This window comes from Cupressus sempervirens, chromosome 4 (genome assembly GCF_028749045.1).
Source record: "Cupressus sempervirens isolate cs-2001-9-10 chromosome 4, ASM2874904v1, whole genome shotgun sequence".
Lineage (NCBI taxonomy): Eukaryota > Viridiplantae > Streptophyta > Pinopsida > Cupressales > Cupressaceae > Cupressus > Cupressus sempervirens.
Genome location: NC_143121.1, coordinates 179,602,446 through 179,619,314, shown reverse-complemented (window position 1 = coordinate 179,619,314; position 16,869 = coordinate 179,602,446).

Below are 16,869 nucleotides of genomic sequence, written 5' to 3'. Positions count from 1 at the left end.
ATTATTGTTGGAAATGATTGAAAAGATCCTGAATGAAAAATAATGGAACTAGTAAAGAATGTTTTCAATCATTGCCTTGTCATTGATGTCAAACTTGCTACTTGTAGGAATGACAATTGCTTTAGTGATCCAAATACTATCAATTGGTTGATTGACAAGGAGGAGGCAATCAATAAAATGTAACTAGAGCACCAAGAGAAAGGTTGAAGTTATGATGTTGTAATGAAGTACAAGGATCAGCTAAGCCATTAAGGAAATAGCATATTGATGACATACTCTAAGACACAAAGAATGGACGCACTAAAACACATCAAAGATGTAAGGTTTAGCTAAGTCATTTGTAAAGCCTAACTAAGTTCATTAGACAGAGCCAAGCAAGCTAGTTAGTGCAAAAAAAATTCTCAGTTGAAGCTGAGCAAGTTCAACTTTAGTGAGTGCAGAGTGAAGATCAAGTGATGAGTAAAGATCAAGTGCTAAGTAAAGATCAAGTGCCGAGTGAAGATCAAGTGCCAAGTGAAGAGCAAGTGCAGAGTGAAGATCAAGTGTTGAGCATGATACAAGAGCTGAGCAACATAGAAGGAGCCAAGCATCAGTAAACCACTAATGTCAAGTTGCTTCATTATTTTGAAAAGTCAAAGATTTGCCAGATCTGAGCTGACATGGTAGTTATCTAGAATTTTGTGACCCAGATAGAAGATAAGAATGATGAGTTGGTGGCACAGAACACTATGTAAAACATTTTTGGTGAACACAACTAAATTCTAGATGAAGTTTCTACATGAAGATGAGATATGGGATAGATACATTGTATCCTACCTAATATATTGAAACCCTAAAGTTAGAAAGGGAGAATTGAGTGAGAAAAGTATTCCAAATTTCTATTTAAGGAGTCATAAGGTCACAAAGCAATAGGGTTAGTCAAGTATGAAAGCATGAAGTGCTGAAGTAGGTGCTAAGGAGGAAGAGAGCACAAAAACTCTATTTTGATAGATGACCACAAAGATGATTGCATTGGTATGATGAGCAAGAAGACTCAAGGAGACAAAGCTTGAGATGAAGACAAGCTATCAGAGCTGCAATGATTGAAGCCAAGGAAAGGAATGAACTGAAGTGTGATCTAAAATCTGCAAGATATGTCATGAGTTGTATCAGATCAAAAGCCATTATTGTTACTCTCTAGCAATTGTAATAGTTAGTATAAATCTTATGGACTTAGGTTGGTTTAATAACCATGTTGTAAATCCTTTAACAAGATGACATTCCAAGGGAATGTTCCAAAGTCCTTTGACCAGGCCCATTCCTAACAGGATGGTGAAATCCTCTAACAAGGTCACATTTAACAATGTGTTGTAAGCCTTTAACAAGGTAGGCCTTTAACAAAGCATCACTTCAAAAGAGTGAGAATTGAGTAGCATGTTACTGGTGGTTTTTCCCAAAAAAAAATTTCACATAAATCACTATGTCATGTGTTGATCTTGCATGTTTTATTCCTACATGTTGTTTTGTTGTAACTTGCTAAGATGGTTTTTTTAAGCTTGGATGGATGAATAGTTCAATGGGTTCACTATAATTAGTAAAAACACATTATTTGGGCATTTAGACCTTGGATAACTAATTCACCACCCCCCACCCCCTCTCAGTTATTCTAAAAAATTCTAACAATTGGTATCAGAGCCTTGCTACTAATTTAGTTTAAAGGAACTAGAAGCAAAAAAGATCAAAATGCCTAAGAGAGAAGTTCCAAAGCTCAACAAAGACAACTTTATTGCATAGAAAATTTTTATGAAGCTACATCTTGGATCCATAGGAGAATATGCCCAAAATTCAATTGTTACTTAACATGTTCATCCAACTGGTACTCTTACTGCAGAAGATTTGAAAAACAAACAAGAACACAATCAAACAATGTTGGAGATTGCTTCTCCATTCAACTACGCTTAATTTGATGATATCAAAGGATGTGACATTGTATTTAAGATGTGGAAAGCCCTATCAAATATCTATGGAGGAGATCAGAATGTCCAAAGAACAAAAAGAGAAAGCCTTAGAGGAAAGTTTGATGACATGAAAATGGAGGAAAGTTAGAATGTTACTCAGTATGCCTCTATAATAAAGGAAGTGGTAAGTGAAATAAGATGTTTGAGTGGTCAATTAGATGATGATACTATTAATAGTAAGTTCTTAAGAACCTTTCTCCCTATCTATGCTATTAAAGTATTAGCTATACAAGAGCTAAGATGTGTACCAGGAAACAATCTAAGTTTTGAAGGTATAGTGAGTAGACTCACTGCATTTGAGTTATTTAACTTTGACAACTACAGACCTGAGAATGTTGAATGTACTTTCAAGGCCAAGATATCACTAAAAGATACTAAACAAATGAAATCAAAGAAGGGAAGAAAGATGAAATATGTATCTAGTGAGAATAGCACTGATGATGAAGATTTGGAACAATTGGAAGCATTGCTAGCTAGAAGATTTCATAGAGGCAAAGGAAAATTCAAGGGTAAGTTTCCTATCATTTGTTTCAATTGCAATGAAGTAGGACATATTGCTGCAAGGTGTACATAGAAAAAGGATTAAAAGGAAGGCAACAAGTACAAATATAGAAGAGAAGATGATAAGGGAGATTACAAAGACAAAGGAAAGAAGTGCTATATTGCTGAATAGGATTTTGATGATAATGATGATGAAGTTGTTTATGTGGCCATGAAGGACCAGTCTGATGATGGATCATAGATACTGGGTGCTCACATCACATGACAAGAGACAAAAGTAAGTTTGTTGACTTTACTCAATATGATGGAAATAGTGTTAGATTTGGAAATGATGCTCCATGTCAAATCAAAGGGAAAGGCTCCATTAAGCTTACAAAGAAAATTTCATGTGATAATGCATACTATCTTGAAGGACTAAACTAAAATTTGTTGAGTGTCTCACAGTTAGGCAATGTAGGGTGCAAAGTAGAATTTGGAAACAAAACTGCAAAAATCTATGACAGTGATGGTAAATTGATAGGAAAAAGAGATCAAACAAGAAGTAATTTTTTTAATCTTCATATGGAAAATACTTCTTGTTTTGTTGCAAAATTTGATGATATACATGGTTATGGCATAAAAGGCTATGTCATGTCAACTTTGATAATTTGGTCAATATCAGTAAAATGAAGAAAATCAGAGGTTTACCTAAATTGAAGAAGCCTAACAACATCATGTGCAAACAATGTCAGCTAGGAAAGATGACTAAGTCAAGTTTCAAGAGTAAAAACTATACATCAAAAGAAGTACTTGAGTTAGTCCATACTGATTTATGTGGACCAATAGAAGTACAAAGCTACAAAAGAGATAAATATATAATGTTGTTTGCTGATGACTATTCTAGGATGATGACTGTTATGTTCTTAAAGAAAAAATTTGATGCTTTTCAAATGTTTAAGTGGTATGTAGCTAGAGTTGAAAAGGAAACAGGAAAGAGTTTCAAATGCCTAAGATCAGACAGAGGTGGAAAATTCACATCAAATGAATTTGAGATATTTTGCAATGACAAAGGAATCAAAAGACAAACATCAGCTCCTAGAATTCCCCCACATAATGGAATTGCTGAGAGAAGAAATAGATCTGTGATTGATTGTGCCAGAACATTAATGATGGAAAAGACTATTGCTCTAAAATATTGGAGAGAAGTTGTAAGTGTGGTTGTTCATACACTGAACTGAGTACAAGTCAAGAGAGGTAGAAGTGCAACACCTTTTGAATTATGGTATGGTCACTCACCTAATGTAAAGCATTTCAAAGTATTTGGTTGTAGATGCTTTATCCTTAAAGATACTAGAAATGGAAAATTTGATGCAAAAAGTGATGAAAGCATATTCCTTGGTTACTCCACTAGAAGTAAAGCATATAAGTGTTTAAATACTAACACTGACAAAATTGTGGAAAGTGAAAATGTAAAATTTGATGATAGATTGAGGAGGCAACATTGATGACAGGAAAAGCACAAGTGGAGGAGCATTATTCTTAGGTAAAAGGCTAGTTACTTTGACTAGCAAGAAACAAACATGCACATCTCAGTCCACTGCAAAAGCAGAATATGTGGCAATAATAGTCAATTTTATAAACATTGTGTGGCTCAAACATCTATTGAAATGAATGAAAGAAGAAGTAACCAAACCTGTGATACTATATTGTGATAATACAAGTGCTATAAACATATCCAAGAATTTAGTAATCCATGCAAAAACCAAGCATATTGCAATCAAGTATCACTGTGTCAGAGAATTGGTAGAAGACAAACAAGTGAAGATGGAGTACATTCACACAAAGGAACAAACTATAGATATCTTCACTAAACCATTACCTAAGGATGCTTATGAATATCTTAAAGGCAAGTTGGGGGTAATGCCCCTAACTCAAGTAGTTTAAAGCAACAAAGAAGCTGCCCTGCATCCACAGGAACAAATCATTGAAATGTCAAAAGAATGATGTAGAGGATAACAACAGGAGCAAAAACTCTAGATCAATCACAAGCATGGTGAAAGAGGGAGAACACATGAGATGCAAAGCTTATATTTAGCATGATAAAGATGCTACATCTTTGGCATTTATGTCAAAGAGGGAGATTTATGAGAAACTGATCAATGAAAGGTAAAGATATGGAGATATGTGAGATTAGTAGTAAGGATGTAGTAGTCAAGAAGGAGAAGCAGAAAGAAGCCAAAAAATGTATATAATTTTGGTGGTAACTAAGTTGATCAATTGATTAGTTTGGTTTTCCATCAATGCCAAAGAGGGAGATTGTTGGAAATGATTGAAAAGATTATGAATGAAAAATAATGGAACTGGTAAAGAATTTTTTCAATTATTTTTTTGTCATTGATGTCAAACTTGCTACTTGCAGGAATGACAATTGCTTTAGTGATCCAAATACTATCAATTGGTTGATTGACAAGGAGGAGGCAATCAATAAGATGTAACTAGAGCACCTAGAGAAAGGTTGAAGTTATGATGTTGTAATGAAGTACAAGGATCAGCTAAGCCATTGATGAAATAGTGTATTGATGACATACTCTAAGACACAAAGAATGGACACACTAAAACACATCAAAGATGTAAGGTTTAGCTAAGTTATTTGTAAAGCCTAACTAAGTTCATTAGAGAGAGCCGAGTAAGCTAGTTATTGCAGAACAGATTCTTAGTTGAAGCCGAGAAAGTTCAACTTTAGTGAGTGTCAAGTGAAGATCAAGTGCCGAGTGAAGATTAGGTTCCAAGCATGATATAGGAGCTGAGTAACACAGAATGATTTGAGCATCAGTAAACCAATAATACCAAGTTGTTGCATTATTTTGAAAAGTCAAAGATTCACCAGATCTGAGCCAACATGGTAGTTATCTAGAATTTTGTGAACCAGATAGAAGATAAGAATGATGAGCTGGTGGTATGGAACACTATGTAAAATGTTTTTGGCAAACACAACTAAATTCTAGATGAAGTTTCTAGATGAAGACAAGATATGGGATAGATACATTGTATCCTACCTAATCTATTGAAACCCTAAAGTTAGAGAGGGAGAATCGAGTGTGAGAAATATTCCAAATTTCTATTTAAGGAGTCATAAGGTCATGAAGCAATAGGGTTGGTCAAGTATGAAAGCATGAAGTGTTGAAGTAGGTGCTAAGGAGGAAGAGAGCATAGAAACTCTATTTTGATAGATGACCAAAAAGATGATTGCATTCGTATGATGAGCAAGAAGACTCAAGGAGACAAAGCTTGAGATGAAGACAAGTTGTGAGAGCCATAGTGATTGAAGCCAAGCAAAGGATTGAACTAAAGTGTGATCTGAAATCTGCAAGATATGTTGTGAGTTGTATCAGATCAAAAGCTATTATTGTTACTCTCTAGCAATTGTAATAGTTAGTATAAATCCTATGGACTTAGGTTGGTTTAATAGCCATGTTGTAAATCCTTTAACAGGGTGACATTCCAAGTGAATGTTCCAAAGTCCTTTGACCAGGCCCATTCCAAACAGTATGGTGAAATCCTCTAACAAGGTCACATTTAACAATGTGTTGTAAGCCTTTAACAAGGAATCACTTCAAAAGAGTGAGAATTGAGTAGCATGTTACTGGTGGTTTTTCCCAAATTGGGTTTCCACATTAATCACTATGTCATGTGTTGATCTTGCATGTTTTATTCTTGCATGTTGATTTGTTGTAACTTGCTAAGATGGTTGTTTTATGCTTGGATGGATGAATAGTTCAATGGGCTCACTATAATTAGTGAAAAAGTTTTATTGGGGTATTTAGACCTTGGATAACTGATTCACCCCCCCCCCCCCCCCCCCACCCCCACCCCCCTAGTTATTCTAAAGAATTCTAATAATTATCACATAAACCCTTCACATACTAAAATATTTCATTGTTATTATTTCTATCAAAAGTAACTAAGCCTATGCCAAATATATATGGTGCCTTGCCTTCATCAAATCTAATTGGACCATCATCTTTTTTTTTAAGTGTTATATATTATCTATAATCACTAATCATATTATTAAAATAAACATCAGCAATTAACCAATCATTTTTACTTATTCTAACATATAAAGAAGTTTCAATATAACCATCAAGTTTTGGACATGTGATATAAATATCAAATCCACATTTTTCAACTTCTTAATCATAGAATAGGAAATCATCACCTTAGTAATCGTTCTTGCTGAAAGAATGCAAGGACTTCTGAGGGTCATAACTTTTGACTCGGATGTGGGTTTTTGCTGAAATGTTTAGGGTTATTTCATTAGGAAGAGTCAAGTGATCTATTAATTCATCTTTTCTCTATTACTGACCAGAAAAACTTATTTTTTAGACCTAGAAATATCATCTAGGCCTTCAATATTAGAATTTTGTTTTCTTTCTACTATTTTTTAGAAAGGTATGTTGTTAATTGTTATAATAACTAAGAGGAGGTTGAATTAATTATCCAAGGTCCAAATGTAACAATTGAACAAATAAACACTTAATCAACTTCAGATCTTATCATTCCATAACTCAATCTTTAAAGTCAACATCAACTAGTTGTCCACCATCATAAATATAATAGACTTTCATAATGTAAACATTAATCAATAAAACATCATAAATAACATCCACACAAGTTTGATACTAGGATTTAACATGAAAACACAATTTGGGAAAAACCATCAGCAACATGTCACCAATTTTCACTCTTTTAAATTGAGCTCTATTAGGATCCAACCCTATTAAAAGTTTACAAAATGTGACCTTGTTAAAGGACTTAGTCACCCTATTAGGAGTGGCCTTGTTAGAGGACATTATAACATTCCATTAGAATTTTACCCTATTAAATGATTTACGTATGACTATTAGGTTAACCTTGGTTAAGGGATTTCAAATATAGTTTATAATGGTTAGAAAGTAACAGTGGGTTTTGATCTCTCAAGTACAACTCACTTTACATATACAGATCTTAGTTTTTCTCCTAAATTGATTCACTATGTAGCCTTAATTGTCATCTATATCTCTAATTCTCTTGGCAACCCTTCAAGAAATCACTCCCCTTCTCAACTTTTCTTAGCCTTCTTCTTAGATTTTCCAATCAATAACATCATGAATAGCTCCTAGCTTCACACTCTTTGGAACATATTGAAAGTTTTATCTTGTACGTCCTTAAATAGGTAATTCTAAAGTATCTATTTATGAGAATTAAAGATCCTCATGTGAAATGAAACAAGGAATATATCTCAGACAGTCAAGAATTTCTTCAAACAAATGTATTTTTGATTTTCTAGAGCCAAAACCTATTAAAGAGACTATTTTCTTGCTTGGTTGAATTGTAAAAAATTTCTATATCAACAATTCATTGCAGCATTCAAAAAAGAATCAAGAAAGCCAAGTAAGTATATATGTCTTCATATAATTCAAAGGAGTTCTTGTTTCTCTTCATTATTATTCCAATATGCCTCCAAAAAAGGGTTTCTCTAGGAAGATAGAATATGCTAGTAGAAATATCCATGATGATTTTTTGGAACAATTGAGTTAATCCACAAATGAATCAGCCCAAATAAGAAAATAGTTCTTGTAAACCCTAGACTCTGAATTGCAGATGGTTTATTTAATAAGGGAAACTGGACTAGGGATGCCATAACTTCTAAAATAGGGCTCCAATTGTTTTAAAAATGGTTTTCAAAGAGGATAGTATTTTCTCCCCTCCAAAATATCTAGAATTTTGACTTGGGTACACTAGTAGTTCCTAGGGTTATTATGGATGCAAACCTACTCTTAGTTGTAGCCCAAAACTATGATCCAATATCTAGGATGGTGAGGAGAATAAATGGGGAATTTTTAATGAAAATTACCATACAAGAAATTCAAGATGTTTTTGGAATGGACCAAACCACAAACTATCATGAGGTCATTCATTTTTGGGGATTGGAGAAGGAATACTTGTCTTGTAAAGATCAAGTTAGGAAAGGGGCATTGATAGGACACTTGGCCACAATTTGTAATTTTACTTTTGCTACAACATCAACTAAAGAACCTTTCAAGAAATAGTTTTTCAATTCTAGGGCCATAGATATCTACATGACTTTGTGCAAGGTCTTTGGTGAAGATGAACAAGAATTTATACCAATAAATTTTATGTACATGATGATACAAATCTCTTCTTTTGGTCTGGATATTATTTATGATTTTTCGTCCTATCTAGTAGAAGAAATTCACATAGGTCTAATTAGAATTGCAAAGGGAAATTTTGAGAAAACCATTGGCTATTATTCATTATTGAAGTATATGTTTTTATATAAAGGAGTTACTTTATTTGAAAAGTGATGCAGGAGCATCCAGAGGTATAAGGGAAATCCTGTGTCACCCAAGAAAATGTACTTAGACTTAGTTTTTGTTTCATGTGTTTTCATTTTTGGACACCCATTTGCGTCAAATAAAGGTTCCAACTCTCACAGTTCAACTATCAGTGTGCTAGAAAATCCCAAAAAAATAGGAGCATGCAATTTGGCCATCATTTTCGTGACCTAGAAGGTGTGAATTGGCCAGATGAATGTAATTGTGATTTAGAGAATTCTAGAAAAAGAATCAGGTCAAAAGGCCCCACGGTTTGAAAGTTATTGCAGTTTTTTAGATTTTGGAGACCTCCTAAGAATGCTTCAAAGTCAGGTTAGGGGCATTAAATGACCTCTTTAAGGAGATTTTTGGCATTGTAAGAGGCAGTTCGGAGTGGAGTTTGAGAGGAGGTACTGAAAGGAGAAATTATCTCTAGATTTATGCTATTGTAAGCCCTTAGGGCATGTTTTGAAGTTTATTTTCTCTGTACTATTTGTACTAGCTTATTTTCTCAGTTAATATAATTTCCCTTTTCTGTTGTGTCCATTTTGTTCTTGGGTTGTGTCCCCATCAAAAAGGAAATGGTGTTGAATAGAGAATATGAGGGAGAACCTTTGCCAGTTCAATTATGGAGTACAAATATGACCTAGGATGTAGAGGAGGCTAGTTTTGTGAGATTTGATAGATACTTCACATCTAGGTTGAGGAGCATGATATTAAAAGATAATCCTAGGATACCCAAGGCATTGGTAGATTTTATCTAGACTATGGATAACACTATTAGTTTAAAGGTTTCCCATAATTGGGTAGATATGATACCATTCCCTATGTCAACAATATTTAGAGTATATGGATTCCAAGGAACTCCACATGTGCTTCCCTACTAGGTACCTCTTTAGGTGGGATTAACTAAGATGATATGTAAAATAGGTGGTTTGGAGGAAACACAACTGACTAGTCGGTCTAGGGGCTATATTTTCCAATGTTACATACACTTTATCATCAGTTCATAATCACAAAAGGTGGTTGGTTGTTTCTGTATAAATTCTTAGGCCCATATAAAATGGTTGTCTCTCATGATTTTTTCAATGATAGTGAAGGATTTTTTGAAATATTTAGAGGGCTAAGACTGGTGCTAAAAAAAATCAACCCTAGTTCCTTAAAGATGTAATAAGAAATAAATTCTCTTTCTAGGAACAAGAGATCAAAAAGGATAAATGGAGATTTTATTTTAGGGTTTTAGATTTTATTAATTGTTTTGAAAAGATTATAAGCCTTTAAAAGATGTAAAGACAGAAGTAGATAAGTTGAACATGTTAATGACCATTTTTCCAGAGATTATGGAAGCAATGAATGAAAATATGACATTTTTTTATTAGTTCTTATCCTAACAAGGCCAGAGAAGTAATGGAAAAGTTATCTTTTACCCTGCATTAGGATTAGGGCAATTGGTTAATCAGATGAGGTCTAGCTACAATATCATTAAAAATAAGGAGCATGCAGTTGATAGGGGTAAACAAATAATTGGATCAACTAGTACTATCTTGGAAGAGAGACCTAAAGAGCCAAAGCCCAAGAGGCAAAAGATAGAAGAAAAATAAGTATCCAAAATAGAAGAATACTCACCCACTCAATCCCCATTGTATATAGGAAATGAATAACTAACTAAGGAGAAAATGGAGCAATTAGGATCCCAAGGTGGAATTTTTATTATTGTTATAGAATTAGAAGAAGGAAATTCTCAAGAGCCTCCCATGACTATCCTTGAGATAACTATTGCTGACTATAGAGGAAGGGAATTAGACCCTGTGGTAGAAAAAGCTAGTCATGAATTTCTTTTTGATGAGTTTTTTGTTAAATCTAGAGCTTTTTATCAATTTGCATGGAGAACAAATATTGAACAATTTGAAGGAAGGTGCAATAAGAGTAAGGAAGGGCATCCTAAAATGGAAGAGGCATCCATAAAAGATCAAATAAAGGATGAGATGATGCAAGAGTTTGGAAGTTTGACCCCTAAAGAAGGAAGAAGAATGATAAAATCATCTAGGGTTTTACACTTACCAAATTGGGACATTGCAGATGCCATAGTTTTTGATATTGTTTCCAAGTAGTTAAGTGTAGAAGAAAAGGTGAAAAGGAGCTAAAAGGTGCTAAGTTCAAAGAAGATCATGCTACTTTAGTGATTTAGTCTATGAGAAGAGGATCTAGAGCTAGTTCCTCTCATCGTGATGATACTAACATGGTAAGAAACTTGATTGTTAAAGCGGTGGAGGATACTCCAAATGAGGAGGATACAAAATTAAGTGTTGAAATAGATAATCTCACATTAGCTATAGCTAGGAAGGAGAAGTAGTAAAAATTATAATTATAGGAAAAATATGAATAGGTTCTAGGGGCTTACAATAAAGAAGTGCAGAAAAGAATGGAGGTTGAGAATAAGATGATAGGATAGTCTAGTAGACCTAGAATTACTTATTGTCATCCTCCAGTTGAGACTTTTAAAAAAAATCCTCTAATAGATATTCCAGACACCCCATAGAGACCTCAATATTATACAAAAGAGGATTTTTAAGAAGAAAAGAGAAAACTTTGGTCATTGCATGTGGAACTAGATATCTAGTATGAGGACAAGTTAAGGAAAACAATTATGTATTTGGTAAATAAAATTGGGCCTACATTTTATGAACAATTGGAAAAAGTGATGAACATATGGAATGAGCTAAAAGGAAATGAGGATGACTTGAAGCCTGTTGTCAATAAATGGAAAAATAGGGACAAGGATGTAACTCTTTTGTGTTTTTCAGCTATCAGTCTATCTTGTGAATAAATAGAAAAGACTTTTGACTTGACTGATGATCTCTCTAAGTTTGATAATAAAAGGATTGCATTGTAGAGGAAAACCATAAACTATCTATCAAAATATATGAGCAAAAACTTTGAAGTTTTCCCTCATGCTCTGAATAAAATGGACAAATTGAAAGAGAAAGAGGAATGGGCCACAAAATTGGATGATCTATTATGTCTTAGGATAAATAAAATCATTAATGGAAATGGACATGCATGGTTGGCAAATACAACTAAAGAAGTTGTTAAAGTTCAAATATTTTATGATTCTTTAAGAGAGGAATTTATTGAAATAGATAAATTAGAAGAATATATTTTGAAGAAACATTATAGGATTCTTAATTTTAATTGGGTAGATGACACACTTTTTGACAAGTGGAAGGAAAATTTTGTACTTTCAAAATAGTTAGTGCTTGGTGAAACCAATGAGGATGAGATGGAACAAGATGAGTTGCAAACAACTAATGTCTTAGTTAAAGAAAAAGAAGACAAAGATAAGAAATCAACTATAGTAACAAGCATAGAGGTCTAAACTGATGAATTGGGAGCAAGAGAATCAAGTGTGATTGTTAGTTTGTCAATACAAGATGACATGGATGGGGAACCTTGGGTTCATCTCAGTTTTCACATATCAAAATAGGGTCCTTTACAAGCAAGTCCAATGGTCACATGCTTCATGGAATGATAATTATGACAAAGCCAATCACAAACTCCTCAAAAAAGAAGTGTAGCAGAAGTGGTCCCCGCAAAAGAATATTCATGATACAGATCATTCTTTTGCACCAATTTTTGTCTTTTATGAAAATAGCTTTTGTAAATATCTTTCTATCTTAAGGACAACTATCACTAGGCATGAAGCTTGTTGCAAATCATACTATATAAATGAGATCCCAAGGCTAGAAAAAGAATCTAAACTACTGTTCAATTTTTAGTTTTTTGCTAGTTTTATTCCATCCAGTTTCCTTGATGCAAATTTTATGATGTATTTTATCTACAAGTCTAAAAGTACACTAACATTCAAAGATTATGTGGTCTTGTCTTGAGTTTTTTTGAGTATTATCCCACTATTATACAATTTTCAAAGAGAATTAATAAAAAGATGAACTATCACCATATTTGTTTTCTCTGAATCTTTTCTCCATTATTATTGACTAGTTGTCTAGAGGTTGTATGGGAAAAGCTTGTTCAATTTAATGCAACTAGGATAGGTTGTATGTCAATTCACTATTGCTTTTAATTCAATGAGTTAAGTAAATTCTTTAGTGATGTGATAGGATTTCTAGGTAGTAAGAAGGATATGCATAAGAATGAATCTTAGGGAAAAGTGTTGATAATATGAATTGTAATACATTCAATTAGGTCAAAAACTTGGGTAGACTCTAAATCCCAATGGATGAGGCACTGATCAATTATTTTAGTCTACATATGAAGAGATCATGTATCAGCATCAAGAAAATTCTTAAAATCAAAATCAATTTTAGTTTAAATGTATGAAGAATATCATAGTTGGTAAATACTTGATTTCATGTAATATTTGAGTTTTAGTTAGTTGTTGTTACCCAAAATTACATGTAAATCTGAGAAGAATTATTACCAAACATCTCCTATGGGGGATGAGTGTTGTAATAGAATATCAATAGATGAATGAAGTGTGAAGATAGTATCAAGTTTTGGAATCATTTTATCCCTCTGTTGCACCTGCCTTGGTTTTGTAGACCCTAAAGAGTAGAAAATCTTGGTGATTTTGTTGAAGTTGGGTCCAGATTTGAGAATCCCTTAGTCAAACATAGGAAATAGCTAACCCTTACACTACATTTTTCTTCATCATCTTGGTATCAAGTATTTTTCTACTTGGTAATGTAAAAACACGAACACATACCATGCTCTAGGAAATTTTTTCAAACCATATAAAGTTTTTTTCAGCTTACACACCATATTTTTCTTGTTAGGATTAACAAATCCTTCAATATTCTCTATGTATACTTCTTATTCAAGTGTCCCATTCAGAAATGCAAGTTTGACATCCATCTAATATACCTTAAATCCTTTATAAGAAAAATATGCAAGACATTTTCTAACTCCTAGTCTATCTATAGGGGAAAATGTCTCCCCATAATCAACACCCTCTTCTTGGGCATATCCTTTGCATGCCAATCTAGCCTTATTCCTTGTGACCTCACCACTTTCGTTCAACTTGTTCCTGAATACCGACTTTGTTCCAATCACATTTTTGTTTTTTCGTCTAGGTACTAGTGTCCATGTTTTTTTCTTTTCTATCTTCTCAATTTCTTCATTCATTTCTTGTATCCAATCTTCAATCTCCAAAGTATCTTTCAAAGATTTGGGCTCATACTCACAAAGTAAGCATGTATCACTTCTAAGTCTTTTTTCTTTTCATAAAAATGGATTCATTGTCTCCAATGATTTACTTAGGTGCATGATGTCTTGTACATATTTTTCTAATATAGGTTCATCTTGAAAAATGATTTCAAGCTCATTATCTCTCTCTTGTTTAAGTTTTGGTTCTTGCTCAACATGCTCAGCATTGTCTTCTTGATGTCTAGCTTCCTCTATCTATGACTTGACATCATTTTCTTTTTGCTCAGCACCCATAGTCTACTACTTAGTAACTTATTGTTGCAACTCAGCATTCCCACCTTGTTATTGATCTAAAACCTTTCTTTTCTTTCTACATTCAACTTGATTTCTTTATATGTACTCATCAACTTTCACATTTACACTTTCCACAACTTTTTTAGTATTAGAGTTCAAACACTTATAAGATTTTCTCTTAGTGTAATAACTTAGGAATATGCCTTCATCACTTTTAGCATCAAGTTTTCCATTTCTATTATCCTTAAGTATGTAACATTTTCTTCCAAAAACTTTGAAATACTTTACATTAGGTGCATATCCATCCCATAATTCAAAAGGTACAAAATTTGTACCTTTCTTGACTTGCACTCTATTTAGGGTATAAATATTTTTACTTATAGCATCCCTCCATTATTTATGTGACACATTTTTCTCCATTATCAATGCTCTAGCATAGTCTATGATTGATCAATTTCTTCTTTCAGCTATCCTATTTTGAGGAGGGTTCCTAGGTGTTGTCATTTTTCTTTTGATTCCTCTATCATTATAGAATATGTTGAATTCATTGGAAATGAATTCACCACCTTTATCATATCTCAAGCATTTTAGACTCTTCATTGTCTCCTTTTCAACTCTAGCCAAATACCACTTTAAAAAATAAAAAGCATCAGATTTTTCTTTGAGAAACATCATGGTCATCATTCTAGAATAGTCATCAACAAATAGAATGAAATATTTGTGTCTACATAGCCTTTTGTCTCACATGAGCGCACTTTTTGTGGCCTTGCAATTTGATGAAAGGTGAAATATCATATGATTGTTAAAGTTTCTCACCAATGATTGCATTAGTGGATTGTAGGAAGCATTGCTTCTATTTTCATTAGTTTCCTACCGATTTATTCAAAAGCTTAACTCGCAGTGTGTTGTGTTCTATAGCTTATGTCTGTTTAGAAATTTCAATTTCAAGTCCTTTGATTTCATATTATTTTATTTCAATTTTGTTATTTTCTTTTCTAACCCCTAGTTAGAATAGGAACTCATTTAGTTGCACTGTTAGATTGCATTCATTAAAAAACCTAGAAAATACAAAAATATTGTTCTTTTGGTGTGTGATTTTGAGACAGAAAATAGATTTACTTCATTTAGAGATCATAGTAGAACCAGTGAAGGCCTCCTCATGAACAATCACATTTATCTTCAACTAAGCAGATTTTAGTATGTCACAAGACAAATACTAAACCTTGGAGTGGATCCTTAAAAAGATTTTTTTTACAAGAGAGGAATTGCACAATGGATTCCTGTCATTCACCTCGTGCAAAATGACCACCAACAATTCATAGATAGATAGTAGATGGCCAAATGAGAGAAGAAGGATTCCTTATATAGAGATCTAGGGCACAAACTTCTCGAGAAGGTCGACATCGGAGCATTAAATCCTAGTTAACCTTAACCCCTAGAAATGGACCTAGATTAAATGTAATTTAAGAGTCTACCATTTTGAAACTCAAAAGAAGTGATCTAGAAGCAAGCAAATGAAACTTTCCAAAGCCTGATATCCCTAATCCTCTAGAAATTGAAAATTGGACCTAGGGTCAAGGAAAAGGTCAACCCTACCCTAGGTCAAGGTTGAGGTCATCCTTGATCTAGGTTAGGGTCAAGATCAACCTTGACCTAAAAGGTCTTCCTTGAACGAGAAAGTCAAAATCCTCAGTTTCATAGAGAAAGTTTAGAAATAGGCTAGAAATAGAGAGAGAAAGAAGCAAAATAGGGGGAAAACAACCAGATCCATGCAAACACCTATTCAAGGCACTTGACATGACCCCAAACCACTTACTCAAAGGGCTAAAATATCTTAACATGGAAGAGCTTCCATTTTAAGACAATACATTAAGCCCCCACTTTAGTAAGAGTATGGATTCAATGCAAACTCTTGGTAAAGAAGAAGAAAGAAGAGAGCCAAGTAGATTTTTAATGAGATATAATAACACTTAGCTAAGGAAAGAAGCCCCCAAGCTAAGGATTCTAACTCAACATACACACATAAGGGTACAAAAACAAAAATAAAACCAAAACAACACAAAAGAAGGGTTAGTACTAAACAAACCCAAATCAACTAGCACAAAAAACCTTGCTAAGAAATATTTCTCATACTAATATCATATTTGGAAAGCTATCATAAAAACATAAATGATTACATAAGAAAGACGAGAGAACCACTATAAATAACATAGCTTCATGATCCAATCCTACTAGCATGAAAGTGAAAAGAAATAAAAGAAGTGATTACCTTGCCCAGTAAGATGCCCACCTTACCATGAATCACAAAAAGAGAGGGAGAGCCCAAAAGGTGGCCAAACCTAATAGTTCACCCATAAACTATGCTTGCAATTTTAATGTGTCTTCTAATAGCTTCTACAATATCCATAGATCCACCTTCTTGTATCACTATGAATATGAAATGTGTGTCTCCTCAAGATTTTGCAACTTATGTGTGTTACCTTTAGAAGATTTAGCATATAATTTTTTTTTAAAAATGTGTGTCTCATTAGGATTTGGCAACTTATGTGCATTCCCCTTAG